Here is an 8518-nt window from a genome sequence, read left to right as displayed (position 1 = left end):
CTGGACTGATGTTTTCAGATTCGCTCTGCAAAATGAAATGGAAGGACGTAACAGTGGAAAAACTTGTTCAAATTTAATATGCAACGCACAAGACTAACAACAATTAAGCACAATAGATGTTATGGTTCTATGATATATTAAGCCACCATGGATGAAATCCTTGAAAGATTCAACCATAACTACTTCTTAATGATTTCCCCATAACTTCCAACGTGAAACTTTAATGCCATGATGATATGTCGCATCACCAATTTATAACGGTCCTTTTTATAATGGTGTCATGACTTCCCGATCAGTGATTAGCGATAATTGCATATCGCAGACTGGGAATTACAAGTGTCATGCTTAAATGGTTCCATTGCATGGTTTTGATTGCGATCAGTGGTGAGCTGGCATGAGGAGGCGAGATGACTTAAACTTAATCAATCTTTTTAAGTTTTCTTTGTAATTGATTTATAACTTTATGTCTCACATATTCGTGATAGCTCATATTTACCTTTATCGAAAACACACTTCACAATAATGAAATCACTTCAGAAGATTTCAAAGGGGCTTTTGGTATGTGTTTTGTGATTTCAGCGATGAGCGATTGCGATCGACTAATCGCATCGGAGGATTTATATGAACACTTGGAAGGGCTTCTTGATAAGTAGTGATATGCGATTTTTCCGATGGAGTTATCGCATCGACAAATGTCAATGGAACACCTTAAGTCCATCATTGAAGCAAAGGATTTGCGCGATGCGACATATTCCATTAATAATTATTTTACGATAAGGTTTTGTTTAAATTGGATTGGACCTTATCAAGAGGACTTTCATGGGTTGAATAGATTTGCAAATTGCGATTGTGATTTAACCTATTCTAAAAACAAATTTTATATGACCTGTTATAAAATTTATTTTCAAACGTTTTATTGATTTTATTTATTAAAGGGGACCCATTTCTTATTAAAGTTATTTTTTATGTGAAAATTTTTGAAATGGGGAGGGTTGTTGTATAGCTCAACAGGTCCCTAACCCCATTTCCTTGCTCATTGATCAGATGAGAGATACTTCCCATGAGCCCCAGACTGCATGGGTAGGATGCCTCGACCGGAGAACTAATCATCCTGTCCCTAAGTTGCCTCAGGGTATCACAAGGGAAGGTTGATCCATTCACCCTGTACATAGTGCACCATTATGGGAGGGTGAGTCGCCCTATGGTCGTGTGTTTCTCCAGTAAGTACCCCAAGCCCCCCAGAGCTCCAAGAGCTCAATGCATGCAACGTGTAGGACCCTTATAAGAAGGTCTCTCAATGACTCCAAGTCATTCGTGAAAGTCACCGATTTGACCTTTCCCCAGGGCTTTGACAAAATGTCTGCGACCTGTACATCAGTCTCAATGTGATGGAGCCTTCTCGCTCATCAACATACCATATCCCAGATAAGGTAGTATTTGATGTCTATCTATTGGAGCAATCATCGAATACAAGATTCCTCAGCAATCGAATCCCCCCCTAGTTGTCATAGAGGATCACGGTGGTATTCATCATGTGTACAAACAGTTCACTGAAGAGCTTCCACAACCAGGAAGCTTCATACGAGATAATACTCATAGCTATGTATTCGGTCTCGACGGTGCTTATAGCAACCGACTTCTGCTTCCTACTCATCCATGATATCGAAGCAAAACCCAAAGAGAACCAGCAATGAGAAGTGCTCTAGTGATCCTCCACACTGCCTGCCAAGTCAGCATTCGAATAATCATGCAGCTTCATATTTCCGACAGTGTATCTCAATCCATGAGAGATTGTGCCCCGAAGATACCTCAGAAGATTCTAGGCACCAATCCAGGGTGGCTCAACCATATATGAGCTCACCATGCTAACTGCGAATCATATGTCCAGACGAAAGCTAACCAAGAACATCAACGCGAATGAGTTTATGAAACTCAAAGGTATTTTCACAAATTTGGTCTGGCATCACTACCATATAACTTCTGAAAGTTAAGATCCTCAAGGTAGTCACCGGCTTGCAGTTTACCGTTCCACATCTGGAATCCAACTCCCTCTTACTTCTACAAATGAGAGGGTTTGCACCTGTCAGAAATTGTTCATTCTTAGAAGGTGCTGGTATGAGAGGTCTATCATCCACAACCTTTGATCAATGGTTTGGATCGGTTTCACTCCTAGTGAATCTCATCTTCATCAGACGGCTATCAATCATCTCATACTAAGCGTGGGGTGTTTTTCTTCAAGCCATAGAGGGATTTCTTTCACCTACATACATGAGATTCCTGATGAATCTCAAACCCCTCGGGTTGTTCCAAACCTGTGGACCTGCTACATGAGGGGAATGGTCCCCTTGTAAGATTTTCCTTTGGTACATATCAGACATGTACCTTCATGCTCTTTTTGAATTCAGGCGTCTGAATCACCATTTGATTCACTTCGGGTAGGTTCCCGCAATAAGTAGACTTCTGCTGCTATAGATGAGATGTGTCGACTGAAATGGCCCCCAATGGACCATCTTGCAACTTGGTACAAATTTCCAACCCTGAACCCATGAGTAAAAGCATCTTTGAAAATTCTATTTTCAAACACGTACCTTTCCATCGATGAATTCCACCCTGAAACCTTTGACTTCCATTGCTGAAATGGACACCAGGTTCTTCTTGCGATCAGGTACATAAAAGAGATTCTGTAAATGAATCGAGTTACCCTCATTCAGTTGAGGGGTAACATTTCCTACAACCTTTCTGGGATAGGTGGCATTGGCTCCAAGTATAATCCCATGATTTTTTCTTACCAAATTCAAGAGAGCACCCTTCTATTCGATGAAGTGCCTTGAAGCACTATAATCAATAAGCCAGATTCCCACAGAATCTAAAGGAGAGGGCCAATACAAGATAACGCTTATTTATCTTATCAGAAACAACATTTGATTCTTCATACCTGGGTTCCTTGCTTTCCTTGAAGAGTCGGTCGTTTCCTTGATGACCTGCATTATCTGTCATTCCTTCGATCATTGAGGATGTCCCTGGAATGACTAATCTTCATCAAGAGATGTGTCCCTTCCATTTGGACACTCCTTTGCATAATTTTCGAACATATTGTAAGCAAGGCATATGCCTTTCCTTTCACCCTAAGATATAGACTTCCCATTGAAGTGATCTGTAGGTAGGCCATCAGAAGCTTCCGATGCAACACTTGGATAGTATTCTTTGCTTCGACTTAACCCTTCGTGAATTTGAAGAGGGATGAGGAATCCATTGATCCTTTTTTCCTTTCCCAACTATCTTCGGTGATTACTCTTTCACTCTTGCTTGGGCTTTGTCTTCACCTCAGCTTTGATACCATGTTCAGTTTAGGTATGTTCTATGCGTAGAGCAATTTATTTCAATTTTCATAGTTAGCTCAATATCTTTTCCAGATTAGCAATCACATCAGTATTAAAGTAAACTGCAAATAGAACATAAACATAAATCGCAAAATACAAGCCAATACAAGAGGACACAAGTTGTGGCGCTAGCCAGGGACAAACCCCAATGTGGGGAAACCCTTGATAAATTATTCTTATATGTTCTTCAATAGTTCAACAGAGACAGAGACAGAGAGAGAGAGAGAGACAGAGAGAGAGAGAGAGAGAGAGAGATTACATTTACAATAGAAGTCAACACTTTGACTTATCTAGATAAGAGCATAGATCATCTCTAAGAAGATGATACATGAGATCAGTTGAAGACAAGCTGCTTCAACTGATTCTCCAAGGTGACTCCTTCACCTATCATCATGTTGCATCTCATCATCATGCTGCACCTCACTGTGTTGCACCATGCTGCACCCATCATCACAGTGCTGGACCTAATGACCATGTTGTACACTTCATACTACTGCACCTATCACTGTGCTGCTCCCAATCACTGAGCTGCTCTCATCACTGATCTGCACCCAATGCTGCACTCATCATGCTGCATCCATCACTGCATCCAATATGCTGCAATCATTTACACTCACTAGTCTTAGCTGCTTGCTATGGCTTACAGCCTAGCAGAGCAACTAGACTCCTTCAACAAACCCAAAATGCAGTCAACTAATAGTCACAATGTCTGCCCAGATTTGTCTGCAATTGTCCTCTAAGGGAAGATTGTCTCTACCTTCCATAAGACTGTCCATTTACTATAGCATGTATATATCTGACATGTCATAAATCAGACTGAAGATGTCACTGTCATGTGTCCATTAGATAACATACAACACAGTCATACTGAATATAGTTGCCCACATAAACTATCCATCTAGAACTCAGATTAAGGTTTTGATATTGCACTCCTAGACTAGGCCTACTACCCAACAAACTAGGCCTAGAGAGCAGACTTCTACAATGCACTACTTATTTATGACAGCGAATTCCCAGTCCTTAACTCATGCCTTGTCATTGTTTTATTTAACATGATGTCACCTACAACACATATATTTCCATGTTGTCACCTACAACACACATAGGCCTTGTGTCGTTGATTAGGGTTGTGTATTGTAGATAGAACAACAACTAGGTATCCTTGATTAGACTATGGATTAGGGCCTTTACCTGCTGCTCGTTAGGCCTCCTTACACTGCAGCTAGGGCACCTTTAAGATTGTGGATATATCTCCTCCTTAACGCTGCTAGAGCTCTCCTTTAACTGCGGCTAAATCTCTCCCTTACCTGCGACTAAGACTCTTCCTTACCGCGGCTAAGGTAAGGCAATATCTACCTCCCATCTGTATGATTAGGGGGGATAATATGAGGTACAGAGAGAGGTACCCAAGGGAATAATGTAATAATGGGATGGGCCATAGTAATAAATAAGGTGGTTAACCCGTATCATGGAAGGGACCACAAGTAGTTAGCAATAATGTAATAAGTCCATGGTATTAGATAGATGATATTAAGAGAACTATGGTAATGACGCATGGTATTGTATGCATGAGGCCTATATAGAGGCTAGACACTCCCCATTGAGAGATGTCAAGGATTATTGTATGAACAGGTGTATGGCTTGTGGAGTGTTCTCCTTCCTTAAGCAGTGATTGTATGGTGTTTCCCTACCTTAAGGGTTCGGATTAATAAAGTGAAACATTTCTATATTCAGATCTTGTTATTTCTTGGGTTTATTTATATTATCTTATATTTTGGATTAGAACTATAATAAGTGGTATCAGAGCTATAACAAGTGGTATCAGAGCACTTTCTTGGGCAAAGCAGAGTTTTTTTTTTTTTTTTTTTTTTTTGTAGGAACTTTTTGGGGCGGCAAGTTTGCAAATCAGATCTGTATTTTTTGGTGAAAATTTTTTAGAATCTAATTGCATATCTGAGTTCCTTGCACAAAAATACCCAATTTGAAAAAAAAAAATCAGTCGAATCAGAGTCCAGATGAGGGAGATATTGCTGATTTAAAAATCAGTTGGGTTGTAGACATTTTTCGAGGCAGCAAGTTTGTGGATCATATATGTACGTTCTGGTGCAAAATATACAAAATATAATTGCAAATCTTGGTTTTTTGTGAAATAATACCCAATTTGAAAAAAAACAGCCGAATCAGAGTCTGGATGAGGGAGATATCGTTGATTTAAAAATCAGCTATGTGGCAGACATTTTTCAGGGCGGCAAGTTTGCAGATCAGATATGTATGTTATGATGCAAAATTTGTAGCATCTTATTGCAGATCTGAGTTGTTGGAAAAAAATACTCAAGTTCAAAAAAAAAATCAGTCGATTCGGAGTCCGAATGAGGGAGATATCGCTGATTTAAAATCAGCTCTTTTTTCAAAATAATTTTGTGAGGGTGGGACAGTTGCAGTGCGAATAAGAAATTCCAATGCCTAGATTGGGGTTTCTATCACATGGAAAGATGCAGAATGGTTGTTCCAATTCCGAAAATAGGTCATAATAGGGATTCTAAGCAATATTGACTAAATTGTGACAATTTCAAATTTTCGCCAAAAAATTTTGTGACGGCCAGACAATTGAAGCGCGAATCTAAAATTCCAGAGCCTAGATCAGAATGTACAAATTTGATGGTTGTGAACCGGAAATATGGATGGCACAAATGGAACAATATTTCACTCTGGAACACATCGTAGACAATGCTATTAAACTAAGTATGGCAACCATTTACTTGGACCAAGAAATATGGCAATGGTGGCAGTGTCATCAAAAAGGATATCCAAGGACAATTACTTGGCAGGTGTTCGCAAAATCTATTTGTGACCACTCTGACCATAAATCTAATTTTGTGGGTCCTCTTATTAAGCTCACACAGACAGGCACACAACCTAGCAAAGATTTTATTTGTACAAGAAAGTAGGAAAACAAGAAACCTAAAGGGTTATTTTCTGTTGGTATCTCCTTATTGCAGGTTCATGGATTGATTCAGAAGGATAAGATCGTTGTGTCTATAAATCCTAGTTGCAAGCATAATTTTATCAATGTTAATTTGGCAAAAAAAATTGTAAGTTCTAGCAAAACACATTGAAAACACACAAGTTGATAATGAGGATGTTCAAGTTTATAAAGATTTGAAGCTTTCTATGGATAATTATGTGTTGCATTGTGATTTTTATACTTCAGATATGGATAACATGGATGTTGTTTTGGGATATCCTTGGATGGAATCTGTGGCTACTATCAGTATTAATGTGTAGAAGAAATTCCTTAAGCTCTGGTATAAAAAGAAGAAAATTACATTGCAGGATATTTCCATTAAGACCCAAGCAGAGACTATGGAGGGAGAAGCAGAAAGCTCTAATGACACTGACACATTAGATGATGAGCCTTTAATGGTCGACAACCAAACACAAACATCGAACTAGGTACCAGAAAAATAGGGAGAATCCAAGGAGGCTGAAGCAGAAAAGGTTACAGGTACTGATACATCAGATGAGGACTCAGTGGTTGAAGTAATATTGGAAGATAAGAAACAACAGAAGGAACCACAACGTGTACCAGATACCAATCAAGCTCCATTAGGTGGTGAATTAAAGAAAGATACATCGTTGGTTAAAACTTCAGCATATCACCACCCACATCACCCTGCAAGAAAACAACCAACAAGATGGCAACGAATTAACCACAAGGACAACAACCCCTGCATGACAGATAGAGAGGGGCAACGATACACCTACTACACATCAACACAGAAGAGCCACCAGGGTCAACTTCCATCTCAAGCGAACGAGGCACCAGCTGGATCGAGGGTTCACTTTTCTCTTGGATGGCTAGATGCACGTGCATGGTACTAGTGGACTACTCTTTTGAGTAGATCTTATTATTTGTGTTCTTCGTATGTTTCGGGGACGAAACATGTTAAGGGGGGTGGAATGTAGTATACCTGGGGGGGATAATATGGGGTATAGAGGGAGGTACCCAAGGGAATAATGTAATAATGGGATGGGCCATAGTAATAAATAAGGTGGTTAACCCGTATCATGGAAGGGACCACAAGTAGTTAGCAATAATGTAATAAGCCCATGGTATTAGATAGATGGTATTGAGGGAACCATGGTAATGACCCATGGTATTATATGTATGAGGCCTATATAGAGGCTAGAGACTCCCCATTGAGAGATGTCAAGGATTATTGTATGAACCGACATATGGCTTGTGGAGTGTTCTCCTTCCGTAAGGAGTGATTGTATGGTGTTGCCCTACCTTAAGGGTTTTGATTAATAAAGTGAAGCATTTCTATCTATCTCTATCTTATTATTTCTGGGTATATTTGTATTTTAATATATTTTCATATCAGATTTATAACAAGTGGTATCAGAGCACTTTCTTGGGCAAAACAGAGTATTTTTTAAATTTTTTGCAGGAATTTTTTGGGCGGTGAGTTTGCAGATTAGATCTGTACCTTCTGGTACAAAATCTACAGAATTGCACATCTGAGTTGTTAGCGAAAAAATACCCAATTTGAAAAAAAAAATCAACCGAAGCAGAGTTCAGATAAGGGAGATATCGTTGATTTAAAAATCAGCTGGGTTGCAGACATTTTTCGGGGCGACGAGTTTGTGGATCAGATCTGGATGTTCTAGTGCAAAATCTGCAGAATCTATTTCTATCTTATTATTTCTGGGAATATTTGTATTTTCATATGTTTTCAAATCAGATCTATAACAGTGTATAGGGCAACATTAGCCCTTCCTTGACAGCTGATTAGGGCACACTTGAACAACAACTTGAGCTCGTAGATTGGATTGTGGCTAGGGCATCTTATCTCCATTAAGACAATGTTTAGAACCATTTTTGATAGCATAGAAGTGTCTCCTCCTAGGACTACGTAGAGCCTTCTTTCATTAACTGCATTAGGGCTTCTTCATTAGGGCAGTGTAGAGCCTTTCTCCATTAGGGCAGCGCTATCCCTTATGATCTCTCCTCCTACCAAAACCCAAAGACAAGTAGAGAGGAAGAGATCCCAAGTGAGTGTATACAAATGAATTTCAAGGCACCTATATTTATACTAAAACGTTTAGCACATGTGGGGTTTATTTGGTTGTTGGCT

The sequence above is a fragment of the Pinus tabuliformis genome, chromosome 6 (genome assembly GCF_031772625.1).
Source record: "Pinus tabuliformis cultivar Carrire ecotype Pingquan chromosome 6, CPIR1, whole genome shotgun sequence".
NCBI lineage: Eukaryota > Viridiplantae > Streptophyta > Pinopsida > Pinales > Pinaceae > Pinus > Pinus tabuliformis.
Note: the sequence above shows the minus strand (reverse complement) of the source record.